Source organism: Dermacentor albipictus, chromosome 10 (assembly GCF_038994185.2).
Source record: "Dermacentor albipictus isolate Rhodes 1998 colony chromosome 10, USDA_Dalb.pri_finalv2, whole genome shotgun sequence".
Lineage (NCBI taxonomy): Eukaryota > Metazoa > Arthropoda > Arachnida > Ixodida > Ixodidae > Dermacentor > Dermacentor albipictus.
This window is the reverse complement of record NC_091830.1, coordinates 74,092,471-74,108,267: the sequence shown is the minus strand read 5'-3', so window position 1 is coordinate 74,108,267 and position 15,797 is coordinate 74,092,471. Positions and strand designations below refer to the sequence as shown.

Here is a 15,797-nt window from a genome sequence, read left to right as displayed (position 1 = left end):
AGACAGACAGACAGACAGACAGACAGACAGACAGACAGATAGATAGATAGATAGATAGATAGATAGATAGATAGATAGATAGATAGATAGATAGATAGATAGATAGATAGATAGATAGATAGATAGATAGATAGATAGATAGATAGATAGATAGATAGATAGATAGATAGATAGATAGATAGATAGATAGATAGATAGATAGATAGATAGATAGATAGATAGATACTGAGCAGCCCGTGTTGTATGTGTTTGTCCCTATTGCCATGCCGGATGAAGTCGCGGGGTGCGGTTGTGCTGAACTTAGCGTCACAAGTTGGCGGCTGGACGTAATTTCATATATTCGATTGTGTTTTTTTTACCTAATAAAACAATGTGCCATTATTTCGCATTATAGGCGGCGCCTCCAGGACACCAAAGTGGCAACGCGGACACCAGAACTGGAAGTCGGACTGGTCCGTGGGTTGGGGCTCGCCGAGGCTTCCGCGTGCCAGGGATTTATGAGATATAAGTTTATAGCTATAAATTCGCATAAAAACTCGGCTGTCAGCTGTGGCGGAGAGGCAATTTTTTATACGCACAACCCCTGGCATGTTTCGGCCTCCGTGTCCCCTACACACGGGCCACCCTGCTTCCAGTTTTCATACCCCGCTACCCCTTGGGTTCCCTGGAGATCCTGTGCCGCATGCTTTATTATAATTTGAGGTGCTCTCCTGATGTCTTAGTTCGCCGGTTACATGTGCCCTCCCGGAGCAGTGTTTGTAAAAAAATCCAATGTATCGTCGCAACGCAAAATGTTACCCGCGACTTATACCACACAAGTCAGAACCTTGCCCTTTCAGACACAGCCATTACCAAGTGGGGCGTCCATGCCCACTGCCTCACCGCTCAGTGAGCCAGCCGCGGAGCGTAAACAAACTCGACCGCACTCCGCAATACCGGCACGTCTAGGGGGACAAACGCATACCACACGCGCTCAGAAACCTCCTCCGTAGTGCCTAGGCAGAGTCACATATTTAAGGAGCAAAGGCCGCCAGATTTTGTCTGTGGCTCAGGGATTACAGCAGCCAAACTTTTAGGCCACCTGTTGGCATCTGGAGTAGAAATCCTCTGTGCTTGCATGATGGAGTGAACAGCCACTACCATCATTACATTTGCTGGCCTCAAGGAACCGTGCTACGTGAGGTATCATGGGACCGAGTACAGATGTTACATACACACCCGACGGCCCAGGTGTGCGGCTTCTGCCTCACAGTGGGCCAACCCGGTGACGTCTGCCTCACACCACAGATCAAGCGCTAGCACCACATATGGGACTGAAAACCCGTCCAACACCGATCTTCATCAGCTCCTGAGTGCCAGCCTCGGTGCCTAACGTGGAAAGGTGATCACCGGACCACCGATACCCACTGTCCGAGCCTGCCACGAAAGTCACCCATCAAGAAACGAGTGCGACAGGAACTAGAGAAACAAAAATGGCAACAGCACCGTCCTCTGGCCCAATCCAGACAGCGACGGAACCGATCGCGGACCCAAATCCCGGTCGCCATCCCGGAGCCGAGGTCCTGAGCACTGTTCCAACAACCGCGAGAGGGGACCACTATCATCTTAATCATCATTTCGTCTTCTTCTTCTTCTTCTTCATCATCATTGTCATCATCATTATCATCATCATCATCGAATCCTCACCACCACCGGCCAAGAAAATGCCGCCACCACTACCGCAACAGCTACCATTAGCAGCGTCCGAGGAGCCGGCCAGACCTAGATGGTTAAGTTGGGCGGAGGACCCGCGACCTTCACTGAGCAAATCTCCCTCAACCTCATGCCAAACTCAGTCCCTACCACCAACCCAATCCTAATCACAGGCCTCTCACGCCAAGATACCTCCCCAGTCCACAACTGCATTGTGTCGCGACCTCCAGCATGAGCTTCGACGAGAATTACACCGGGCTATACAGGAGTTGCAGAAAGCATTCTCACGGAGGTCGAAGTAATGATCCGTCCCGCCTTCCCCGACTTCCAAACCAAGGTACTGAAATCAATGCTTCATGAAATTACCAATCTATTCAAGCAGAGCGTGAGAAAAGCCATGGCTCAACGCCTTCCCTCTAAGTCCTCCTCCTCATCCTCACTAGTCACGCGCCCTACACCAACCTCAGCGCCGTCACTAGTGAGAAGTGAGCGTGCTCACCCGTTTGTTCGCCGAGCACAACTACAGATTGGTGGCTCCTGCAATGCAAATGTAAAATAGAACGGCGGGACTGGCGATGTGGCAATCGAATTGGGGGGGGGGGGGTGTTGCCAATCTAAACGGGTCTCGCTGCAACAGTACGTTGCCGCAGCGTCAGAACCGCCGGACATCATAAATCTCCAAGAGCCGGGCGCCGCACTTGCTCCAATCAGTGGCTACGGGACCGTAAGGGGCTCGTACAAAGCGAAAGTTTGTGCGCTCGTGTCCTGGAAACTCCCCTATACACATACTATTCCAACGTCAGACATCCCTCATTAAATCATTGAAATTGTCCCCGCGGTCATGCGCCTGTACATCTTAGATGTATACAGTGCACCTCGTGCTCGCTGGGAAAATTTCCATTACCTAGTCACAGAATTCAAGATGGGCGCACAGTCTGGGTTGTGCGGTGATTTCAATGCTACATACGTGGCCTGGGGATATCGCATTAAGACACAAAAGGGCACCTGAATTTGAGACCTCACACATAATCACCGATTCACCCTCATAACCGATCATACCAAGCCTGCTCGCCATGGCACTAGTGTTCGTGAAAGACACTTGCCCTGATCTGACTTTCACGAGAAGAGTTCAGTGCAAGTGGCTGAGCACTGGCGAGAGGCTGGGTAGCGATCACCGCATTATAGTCATCCACATCAATGGCACAAATTACAAACGTGCTGAAAAGAAAACCTTGATTACAAGTTGGACCAAACTCCGCAAAACCCGCAGAAATCGAGAAACAGGAGATCGCAGCCCCCAAATTTATCTTAGTTGGCTCATGGATTTACGCAACGATCTAAACAAATCAATTATCCGCATAACCACGACGACAGAGACCTCCGAGGTGGGCCGGCATGTCTTACATCCGTGGGACGAGCGCCGAGGTCTCACAAAACGGGGGAAGTGCAAACACTCAATCTAAAATTCGCCATCCGAATATCCCAAATCTCCAGAGCAGCCCACGAATATGCGGAATGTTAGCTGCCATACGTTTTGTGGTAAGGTAATTTGTACGCTGGGCACCGCGAGAACCTGGGTTCATCCTTTGGTCACTAATAGATACGAGAAACACGAAATCGCATAAAAATGCGCCGCTTCAAATACTCCTCCACCAGTAGGGAGGAGACGGAAACCAGCTCCTGAAGAACCTTGAACACAGGTGCCTCCCCATGGCTCTAAGCCAAGCTAAGAAAGTGACCCCCTAGGCACTGACAGCAGAAAGTGACCCGCTAGGCACTGACATAACTGTCCATAATATGAAAGCCGCACTCGCAGACATGTACAGGAACATGGCACTCGGTGACGATGGGATGCAATATATTCTGCCGGAAATCTCCCGACTGAGGACCTGGAAACGTTCTGTGCTATGTGCAATCAGCACTGGCATACCGGCACGGCCGATTTACTTCACATCGTACATTTGAAAGCTGCTTGAGTATGTAATCTTAAAACGCCTCCAACCTTTCTTGGAGATGCACAAGAGCTTCTCCCTAACACACTTAGGAATTCGCCCCCATTTGTACCCTCACAATGTTCTTCGTCAGATTAAAGAGGATCTCGTTGCCCCCCCCCCCCCCCTCAGCTCGCACACGCGCCCTCTTTTGGCACTTGATGTCAACGGAGCATTAGATAACGTTTCCCATTCGCTCATCCTTGAGAATGTGGGGCACTCCCACTGTGGGTCCCGTATATAAATTGCGTACGAGCCTTTCTCAAGGAGCGTGTAGTGACAGTGGGAATGGGCCCATACGGTCATCACATATTAATGTTGTTACCAGCGCAGGCACACATCAGGGGTCACTGCTCTCGCCGATGCTATTCAACATAGCTGTGGAGAGACTACCTCAGTTCGTCGAGGAGGTAGAGGGGCTATACCACGAGATATATGCTCACGATTTGACTCCCTGGAGGAGCACCCATTTCGGCGGAGAGCTTCAGGACGGCCTGCGCAAGGCAATGGATATAGTGCAGCTGTACCTCACGAATGTAGACTTCTAATGTGCGCCAAATAAGCCAGAACTACTATTAATCCGACCCCGAAGCAGCTCCGAAACACCAATTCCAGTGACTGAAATGGAAATTCAAAGCATACTAATTTCCATTCAAGAAAGGGTCCGAATCATTGCTTATCACTTCCAAATAAATGCCAGGGCTCACATCATAGTAGGTCTTTTTGGACGACAGCGCGAGAAAATCATAGGTATCATGAAGCACGTCAGTAACCGGCGTTAAGGATCCCAGGAAGCCGATGTGCTGCGGTTGGTCGAGGAATGCATTATCAGCAGGCTTAGCTACGACCTCGCATACCACTACCTGACCCTCTACCAGACTAGCCGCATAAACAAATTGCTAGAAGAGCCGTAATACAAGTGTTCGGAATTCCTGTCTATGCTTCCACGGAACGACTACCTGCTCTCGGGGCACCTGTAGCATTCACCCTTTACACGAGAGGAAGACCCCGTCCCCTCAAACATCCGCACCTTACTTACCATAGCGACCATACATGACAATATGCATCAAAAGCATCATAATGGTCACCGGGGTGCACTTGATAGATACTTTCCGAATATCCTCAACACCCAGCTGGAGGGCACCGTTTACTATACCGACGCTGCCCACTACGCCTTTGCGATAGGACTCAAAGGAAAACAAGTTCCGGTGGTCGTGGATGATCCGCGTAATATCGCCACGTAGTGTAGGGTCCAAACCGACGCTACGCTCACAGAGGAGACATTGGCCATATAACTCACCATCAACCAGATCGCCAGCCACAGCAAGGGATCACCGAAAAAACGACCACACTATCATCGCAGGCTCCCAAGATGCATGTGGAGCCTACCTTAGGGGTCATATACCTCAGGAAGTCGATCGCGCTGTCACCAGCACACGCAAGCTCCCCACCACTCCAAATCCTCAATGCCACGCATCAGGCTGATTTGGGCACCTGTTGACGTCTCACTGTCGGAAAAAGACCATGCTCATGCGGCTGCGCGAGAGGTAACATGCCGGGCACCCGGCAGGTAGGCGAGTGACGCAGATCAAGCCTTCCAGAACTTGCCCAACACATACGGTGACATTCTACTTTCACAGACTAGGGCGCTTGCCATACCATTTCCCACCCGAATCCTTTCACTCGGGCTGAAGCCGTCTCCCTGACACTGCTTCATACCAACTCGTATCCAAACCTACTCCACAACAAATTCTCCTAATCTCATACCCCACCACCTAGCCAGGCTACGGCGCACCACCGATGACATTCCATGTCATGATTGAGTGACAAAAACTACCAAAGTATATTCCGGTTCTGAAATCCCCTCAACCAACATATGCTCAGCACGAAGCGGTCCTCCATCGCTCCGAGCCTCCGGTCTGGCGGACCCTGATACGACGAGCACGAGCGCTGGCGGCTGCCATTGGGGCCCTGGACTACGGGCCTCAACGACCTCCATCCTCTCACTTTATAATAGTTCTTTTTTCTTCTTCTTGCTCTGTAGTCCCTTTCTAACAATGGATTAGTCCAAGTGTACAATGAGAATAATGAGTTAAGCCACTGTGTCGAACGGGGTTCAAGCTCGAAATGAAGCAAGGCGTAGTTTCGAAATTGTTCGCACTGAAGTTTCTCAATCCTGTACAGAAACAGAGCGGTGATGTGGACGTTGTGTCGACAATATTCACGCACCGATACAGGCAGGCGGTTCTCGCACAATAGGGAGTGCACGCATAGCCTGTGGCGTTCGTTCGGCATCTGCACGTCCACCTTCTACTCGCACCAGTGCTTTGGTGCGTCCACTGCGCACGCTATATGGAGCTCTCCCACAGCGTTACACGGAAGTTTCATGACCAGGGGTGGTATTCTGTAAGAGTCCACCAAGTGGACTGTCTATTTCAGCCGCTGCTGATTCGCTAGGGCCGCTCGTCTCCTCTTGTCTCGTACGGCTGCATCCAATTAGCAGCGGTCGAAATGGACATTCCACCAGGTGTATATTTACAGAATTCCCCCCCCCCCCTCCAATGAAAAGTATTGAAGGACCAAGCTTCTACGATGCCTTTTCGCATCGCCCGCCAGTCTAGTCTTCATTTTGCTTCTGGGCAATAAAAAACTAAAAAAACATGATTCTTGCGGAACTCTCTTTTCGAATGCAACTCCACGTGCTCCGCTGTTTCTTCTTTCCACTGTCTGCCGAAAATGTACGGGGCAGCGCTAGGGTTTAGGCGCTGCCCTTTGGTGGACATCCCGCAGATGTGCAGCAAAGTAGGACTCATCTGCTATTCACACGAAGTGTTCACAGCACAGAAAGTCACGCTTTGACGGTACCTATGATAGATGCGATGAGCGCGCAATGCGAATTCATATTCTTCGAAGCTTCAGCTCTGCCATGAATGTGTGACATGTCTTGTCTCTGATGGCGATACTTTTCCCACACCCTTTTGTGCAGGAGCCTATAGGCATTCTCCTGCGTTGTGCCAGGTGCGTCACTGGTAGCAACACAAAGCAGGGGTGCTATAACGTAAAAGTATTCCAAACTTTTCTATTCCAATTCTGCAATCAGCGCTCTGCGATTGCTAAAGCTTTTTTTGAGCCACCCCCCCTTTAAGTGCCTGTCACGGGACGTCGCCAAAACCGCGATAGCTTCCCATCTGATATGATATGACCGAACAAATGAAAAACAGTTATCTGATTCGACACCTTTACGCCATTAGCCTTCGGCTATTGGTCAAAAGGTTTTGGGCTGGACCCACTTCACCTGCCTGTCACGCGGCGCCACAAGACCACAAAAACTCACCGCGTCACAGTGATGTGTACGCGTTAAAGGGGCGTTAATATGCCAAAAAAACTGAATTTTCTTCTGTATAGCCGCAGGCTGCCCAGTTCCGAAAGGAATGAAAGCTGGCTGCCGATGTTCGCTGAGGCACTGGCTACTCGCCCCCACCGGAGAGCATGAGTTTGCGCATAATAAAGCTTTTTGCATGGCCATGTAATGTTTTTGAGCACTTTCGGAACGTTTACGACCGCGTTCTGCCTACTCTTCCTTGCTGAGGATTCCTCTAGTCTCATTCTTAAGCTTCCCTTGCATGCCGCCCCGAATATCCACCAGCCACTACAATCTAAGGGAAAGCGGACCAGTCGCAGACGTCGGCGCCAGCCTCTTCATCCTGTTCTCGAAATCCAGTGCCGCGGCTCGGCCCCATCCAACCCCTGTTCATTTGAGCGTGCTCCTCGCCTCTTGTCAGACAATTAGATAATACAAGCCGCTTGGTGTAGGCAATGCTATTTGTTTTTCAAGCGAACAAATGTGACCTCCTATGAACAAAAACAGCGTTTTTATTGGTCTGTTCAGAGAACCCCGTGGGTGACCGCCTGATGCTTGCATTGGCGGTTACGCAAATTTGACGTCAGGAGATTGGAATAAAGAAATATTGGAATAGTTTTACGTTATAGGGCCCCAGCACACGACACAAACTTTGAAGGCAACACAAAATTTTGTAGACTTGGCCACAAGCTCCGCTTGTATGCGGCCGAGAGCAAGTGCTCAGACGGAACGTCGTGCGCTGTCATTCGCCGCCATCCATGCGGGTGATGGCTGGAACGCAGGTGTCCGGCCCAGAGAACGTCAGAGAAACGTCACTTCCTCTAGTTCAAAGTGCGGCCGCTAGATGCGAGATTTTGCGAAAAAATGCATGAACTTCGTTCATTTCCACTAGTTTCTCGACGAAAGCAAGGCTGTGTCAAGCAGTTTCAGCGCCTAAGCTTCCATTTGGACTAAAGATCTCGGCAACAAAAGTTTTCTTCAGTATCCCTCTAAGCTTGAAAGCAATAAGCTTAATAAATAATAAGGGAACTATACCTAATCATCTTTTTAACCAATTTATTTCGCGCACATACTGCAATGTATGAATTCAAGCCAGTTTCTTCAGAAGGCCCGTGCACATGGAAATAATTTGGAACTAACACCTGTTTTGAGATAAGCGCAGTCAAAATAGCGGTGAAAGTGCACTGTTCGACTTTCTTACCGAAACACTTTCTTATGCACTGAAGCCTAAAAAGCACTGGAATACAAATTATTTTGTCGTCAACTTATGTGATTACCTCAAAAATAGCGTCAAGTGCAATATTGGTTCTAAGTTGACCAGACATTCGAAGATTAATTGTGATTTGGGCAACAACAATATTTGCTTCCCAGGTAATTTCAAGACTTTACTATCCCGCTCAATATTAGAATTTTTCTACATGCAGAGGTGATATTAAAAAAATTCTGTGGATGATTAAAAGAAAACACCGCCTATAGTGATGCATGGTATGATGATGATATATGAGGTTTTATGGCGCAGGTGCCAGGTGCGAAAAGAGAATTCCATATGCATGGTACGCCGAATAGCGATAGCTGTTGTGTACAGTATGGATCAAAATTTTAAGCGTAGAAATAAAGACACTTAGGCCGTCTTTCGCTTGATGGTAATTGACACTGTAGACCTGTAGACAGCAGGCGGCAGACAGCTGTTCATAAACAGCAGTAGAATGGAACGTCCAACAGCAATGTTTTTGAAATCATACTTGTAATGCCATAACACACAGATTGCAAAGAGGTAGACGAAACGCATGCGTATTTAGATAGATATCCCCATGATAGATATGTAGATATAATCTTCTAAGAGTCACTGAAAAAAAAACGTCACAACTTAGCACTTCTCTGCTAGCTATTCCATTATTTTTCTCAGTTTTCTTATGGCACATAATAACTTGCCGTTACGATTGTTAATTGCCTGGCCGCGGATCTAGAATCTCGCTTTTGTGCGTTGTTCGTGCATGAGTAGATGATGGTAGCCTAGCATTGCAACCAGCCTAGACGGGCGGGGATACTACTTTATCAAGCATCCTTTCAGTGTTCGCTGAGATTCGTTTTTTTTTTTTTTGCGAAGTGAGAATCGCTGAGAGCCTGACTCTCCGCTATAAGTGGGAAACAGCTTTATGTCATTGTGTAGCTTTTAGCGTGCTTTTGACATTACAAAGACATCAACCAATACAAAAAATCTGGTGCAAATGAAATTTGTGGTGACACGCCAGTACAGAATGGGGCATTTAACCACAATACGTCGTAAAACTCGGCATGGTGGCACCCGCAACTTATATGCATTTCAAGTGTTCGTGCTATATGCATCGTAGTATTTTCGTCCCTTCCTCATTTTAGCATGTGATCTAATATTCTGCATTGTACGGTAACAAAATAGAAAAGCAATACTGGTTTGTAAGTACCAATGGTGTGCCATGAATCCATTTAGCGATATTTACTGGTTGTTAACTGACCTCGTCTCACAATATATATATATATATATATATATATATATATATATATTGAGAAATGAAGGTGCACACTTACGAAAATTGCATCTTTAATGTTTGTAACGTTTCGGCCGTGTCACGGCCTTCGTCAGAATCAAATAGTTTTTATTTGACGAAGGCCGTGCCACGGCCGAAACGTTACACACATTAAAGATGCAATTTTCGTAAGTGTGCACCTTCATTTCTAAATCTACTTATGCACCGGACCTACAGAACTTCTCATTGAAATATATATATATATATATATATATATATATATATATATATATATATATATATATATATATATATATATATATATATATATATATATATAATGAGGCTGATTACGGACGTTTCGGCCGGGGTCCGGCCTTCATCAGTATGAAGGCCGGATATATATATATATATATATATATATTTATTTATTTATATATATATATATATATATATATATATATATATATATATATATATATATATATATATATATATATATATATATATCGGTATGGTCGGTATGTATAACTGACTATACATACCGATCACAAAGATACCAAATGCTGCAATGAATGTTTTCTAGAACGGTCTACAACTTTCGCATTCGCAATTGTGCCCTAACAACGCACATGCTAAGAGGGACAACCTATCTTAACTAATTATGGAATTAGGCTTAGTACAATATATAGTCGGACCGTCTTCATACTATGGCCAGCAACATGCATTTGGTCACGTCACCCGTAGAGGGCTTAGTAGAATTCCTGAACCTTGACATAAATGAGCTGCCTATTTACGCTGTATGTTGATGCGACGGCTTCCAGCGCCTTCAGTATTCCACGTGGTATCTATGGTTGTAAAGAAATAGCGTATATATGCTACACATCTACTCCGTCGTGGCGGCAGCAGTGCTGTTAATTGTGACCTTATTCATTATTGCATATTTGTAACACCTAGAAACTTAACTTCCAAGTCTCAGTCGAGGCTAAGCCGTGCGTTCTCTTCTTTTCCAGACAACCAACCTGGATACGACTCTACATATCAGTCCAGCTTGGGTTAGTATGTACAACACATTCTTTGATATACGTGATTTTCTTTCATCTGGCCATTGGTAATGTTCCTATACTTAGCATTTCCTCTCGAATGGGTCCCTGCCATGCACACAGTAGCTTCGGCATCGTTTAATGGGACCCAAAACCACCCGCGACATGTCGTGCGATGTCGGTATAAATGACAAATAAAACTATTTTGTAGTGATAAAATTGAGCACGCTGTTCGTTATTTACGCAAAAATTAAATTTTAAAGTTGGCGCGTTAAATTCCAAACAAGCAAAAGTAAAAAATGGTGGTGTGTGGAACGAACCGGCCGCGAAAGCTTAGTGCTTGAAGTGTATGCAATCAGATTACTATACGTAAGTCGGCTGCTACAATTATCGTTGAAAACCGCCGCTTTTATACCACATAGACGCTTGCGCTATGTTCTATCCTTATTACGAGTAACTGACAGAACAAACTTCATAATAACGAGCGGCGCTGCCTTCGTGGCATCCAGTGGAATGGCAGAGCCGTGGTGTCCCTCATGGCATGGGGGCTCAGATGAGTGCTTTCATTGGTGCGGGGGTTTGCATTCGAGTACGTTCAGTTCTCTGGTTCCCTTATGAAATAAAAAAAAATGCTGCTGGCTAATTGTTCCCCGAATGGGTGCCACCACTACATGAATAAGACCACTGGAATATCCCACCACTCCCCACCAATGGCGCGTGCAATCGCTATCATGGTCACCTACGACTGTTTGCAGCATATTTCTAGCGTTCGACTTCATAATGACGTTCGCGACTGAAGATTCGGAAATGATTATGAAAACTGTTCGAAGGCGTTACCACAGCAGCATTGGACACTGTGACCGGTAAGCTTTCCACTGCATGAAAGAAAATGGCTACCACAAAAATTAGTTGGTTGTCGGTCCCTTTAATGTAATTAGACCTATGATCTATACTTCTCCCTGCATAAAGCAGAAGTAAACATTCTTTCCTCTACGAGCGCCATATACCCGTTTTGCGTACATGACATCGCTCCGTATACTTCTCAAACTTTTTATCTCGCCGATTTGATGTTTGCATTAAGGCAGAGCTTGCGACCGGTATGGTGCATAAATATCAGAAAAATTGCACCAGATTGTAGTTGTTGCCTTTTTGTTGCATAAACATAAAGATTTCATGAAAAAAGACATTTTATAAAATATGAACACTCCTATTTTTACCAGAATATTGCCGTTATTGTTCCCATTTTGAATGCTGCTGTGTCTAAGTGAGCAGGTATCGAATAAATGCCAATAATTATTTAATTACACTTATAAGTAAGCGTGCAAATATGTCTAGGAAAGATAGTAAGATAATTGTGGAGTGTTTTTTCAAAGTAATATCCGAAAGCCGTAAAGCAACGGTTGCACACATGCCGATGGTGAGTCATTCACTTGAGCATCAGTGCCGTAGCGTAAAATATTTGCGAGCTAATTTTGCCAGCAAATGCTCTCACCAACTAATATTCTGAACGTTGGCAGTGGTATCAGTGTTAAAATTGAATCAGCGCTGTCATATCCAGGAGATGTGTGCGGCCATGCAGAAATATCGTCCAATTTCCAGCGAGAATATTTTCTTTCGAGCAGTAGGAGTAAATATTTTATTGCTCCTAATAACACACCTGAAAAAAATTTTCCGAATATAACACTTTCAAGCATTTGTTTAACAAATGTTTACCAAACACCGTCTTTCGCCCACATGGATTTAGCTCTGAAGGCATATCAGCCATAACGATCCCCCCTCTTCCCCGAAATTTGGTGTCAGTGGCATCCGCAGTTCTTTCAATACAACTAGCTAAATTTTAGGTTGTTCATAAAGCCCACTTAAACAATCTCATAAAAACTCATAAACAATCTCATAAACAATCTCATAAAAACAATTTCAATAACTAATAAAAACAGTCTTAATTCACTCACACACTTCTGACTTTGCCTACACATCCTTCGTAACATGCACCACATGCTAACGAAGCATGAAGGTTACTCGATTTCTTCACCAAGGACACCGCGGGCGCTTATATAACGTATAAAGATAGGCAGAAATTGAGCACTGAATATACCTATGTTCTCGCCAGGAGCATTAAACTCTCTCCTCAGATTGCAACTAGCATGATCCAAGTTTTCCTTATGTGAACATGGTGACACGTGTGGTTCTCCCAGGACTGTGGAAAACATTGCATAGAATGGCCGTACGCCATTTTCAAGCACGTGTCTAAGCAATTTTTTTTGCAATCCCGTAATTAACTGATGCTCATAAAACTTCCCTCGCGCATCACCCATGGGATGTCCCCATTCTTCATGGAATGAAACATTGCCGTTAATTTAGCATTGCTTCCTACTGGGCTCATAAAACACGCTGGTAAATCTATGCAGGCCATATATAAGTAATCTTCCGCTAGAGTTAAACTCATTCTACCGAGTTAATATTTTTATACTATATCATACACGGCATTATTCTTATTTCGATAAGCTATGAGCACCGCGTCTCGGACAGGTCAGAAGAAAAGGTAGAGAAAACCAAGAACGCGTCTCGTACAACGCACAAAAGGTAGCGTTGATAAAATTTTAATGGACATAACATACGCAATTCGCACTCACGTTTTCACGTTGCCAGTCACATGGGCCACAATATCGTCAAACAAAATATTGCTGTCACTTTTGCTTCAACAAAGCGAACCGGTTTATTTTGTAAGCATTTGGCACAGTGACTTTGAAAACGCTGAAAACGAGTGTTGATCAATTTTGTTGAGCCTCAATTTTCCGGCACACTTCACCCATAGCATGACTGTTCCCTCCCCCCTTTCCACCCCCCGCATCTGTGCCCCAATTTTCGCTAAATACAAACTCCGTAAACGATATAGTTCCTTGAGGAGAGTGCGAAAACTTCACTATATTGTCTCTGAGCGCTTCCGATTGCACTTACTTCGTTGTAAATAAAACAAAAAGGAAAAAAATAGCAGCCAATTAGGTACTTGTGAGTGACTGCTAGCCCATTATTTCTAAAGCTGTGCTCGATTATCTTAAGTTTATTAACTCGATCATTGCTTGGTAACTTCTTCTAGCCATAACGTAGACTATTTTAATTAAATTCAATTGTGGGACTTCGTGACAAAACCATGATCCCATTAATAAACACGCCATAGTGGAGCACTCCACAGTAATTTGGACCACGCGCGGTTCTTTAACATGCACCTAAATCTAAGCACACGAGTATTTTATCCCAGTTTGTCCCCATCAAAATGCACCCACCATTGATGGGATTCTATCCCGCGAATTCATGCTTAGAAGACCAACACCATAGCCATGTACTAATTTGTAAATGCATGTTGACCTCCAGTTGAAATGCTTTGTGTAGAACATATGAAGTGCCTGGTTTTGTCATTTCTTGAGTGCATGCTTCATCTGTTAGGTCAAAACTATGTTTTTCAGCTAATCGATGTGCGGGTATATAACCTAAGTGATTACAGGAACGTGACCATTGTTCAAAATAAGTAGTGTTTCGTACAAGTGCTTAGCTAAATTTCCTGAGTTGCTGGACAGTATTTATCCATGTATATTGCGACAGGCTCCTTAGACACGTCATCGATCCCATCAAGCGATAAGATGTTTGGGTGAGGGCAACGAAGGGACATACTGCGGGCATAAAACCCTATTTGCATGTATTTTCGCTATGAGCGATACAGCATAGTAGCAACCAAGATAGCACGTAACAAGCTGCATTTGCGTTTCCTTAGTACTTACATACTCCTGCTGTTGGAAGGTTTGTTTAATGTAATGGGGGATGAGTAGCTTAGGATAGGGCTCTGTCTCTTCGACGTAAGAATCTTGTATGGAAGTTTGGCGGTGCTGCTGCTGTTGCCGCTGGTCTTCCTCCCCACACTGCGGTCTCCTTAAATCTCGTAACGTTTGGTGTTGTCCCCCCGCCTCAAGGACAAGAACACTCACAATGTACAGATCTTAGTACAGCATTATGCGGCTTCAGGTGAACGATGTGAACGATATCAGTCTGGATAAGCGCAGATACCGCTGTACGTCTGCCTGCAGTCTTTTTGAAGAGCCCTAGGGGACCATATTCTAAAAATTAAATCATGGGGTTTTACGTGCCCCAACCACTTTCTGATTAAGAGGCACGCCGTAGTGGAGGACTCCGGAGATTTCGACCACCTGGAGTTCTACACCTAAGTCTAACTACACGGGTGTTTTCGCATTTCGCCCCCATTGAAATGAGACCGCCGTGGCCGGAATGCGATCCCGCGACCTCGTGCTCAGCAGCCTAACGCCATAGCCACTGAGCAACGACGGCGGGTGACTATATTTACAGTCTGATGATAACTTCTATAAGGCTGTTATCATAAAGCATGTGGCCAATGCTTGCTAGTCTAACACCGCAGCAGCTGTCGGGGACAATTAACAGAATTACCTTTCTTGAGGGAAACACGCTTCTGAACAGCTCCTGCCCAAGGGGGTGGTGTCGAGAGGGAGGGGGGCTCTATAGCCTTCTTTCACTCGTCATGGTCTAGGTCTGTTATAAAGAATGTCGTCTACGATGCGAAAATGTGTAGAAATACAAGATTTTTTTCTTTTGTTCAGACGAATCACAGATACCCGCGTCTACTGGTAAGTACATGGGACGTACTTACACCTTTTTCCTACTAACTTCAACTTCCCCACTTGTTTCTAGTCACACCTCGTTATGAGGAATCCAAATTTAGGGAACTAAAATTATAGTGCCGGGAAATGCTACTCCCAACTCCCCCAGGCACCCATGTATTTACCCTGCAATAGAGTGAAAGCGGCTATAGTGACGAAAAGAATACCTACAAAATGTTTCCTTACTATATTTAGGAACGACGAGAACACGTGTTTTCCTCTCATGGGGCGCTTATCAATGTGTGCAAGTATTCACTCATGAAATGATGCCAGCCACTCTCTTGCTTTGTTCTGCACCACGCGTGTAACAATATTGTCGTTCAGATTTCGGGCAACACAACATGACTAGAGCTCTTCATGCGATTCAAATTTAATTAAACGCAAGGGAGACGGCGAAGGATTACTATTTACTCTTTTAACGGCTTCAGTAAATTCTGACAAGATCACAAGAAAAAATTGCACAAACAACCGAATTTGAGCCCTTCACACCCAAAGATGCTTGAACTGCCTTTCACATTCAC

The 15,797-nt window shown here is 45.5% G+C and overlaps 1 protein-coding gene across 6 annotated transcripts in view; it reads left to right on the top strand.

The window, feature by feature from the left end:
* The window catches only part of LOC135898924 (uncharacterized), a 172,291-nt gene that overhangs the window by 100,122 nt on the left and 56,372 nt on the right, over positions 1–15,797 (top strand). For 4 of the 6 annotated variants that reach the window (XM_070526733.1, XM_070526732.1, XM_070526730.1 and 1 more), the window contains exon 2: positions 10,562–10,603. The exons of the other annotated variants lie outside the window; for them this stretch is intronic. The gene's annotated coding sequence lies outside the window, so the exon portion shown is untranslated. The remainder of the gene's footprint in view (positions 1–10,561; positions 10,604–15,797) is intronic. 6 annotated transcript variants of the gene reach the window in all.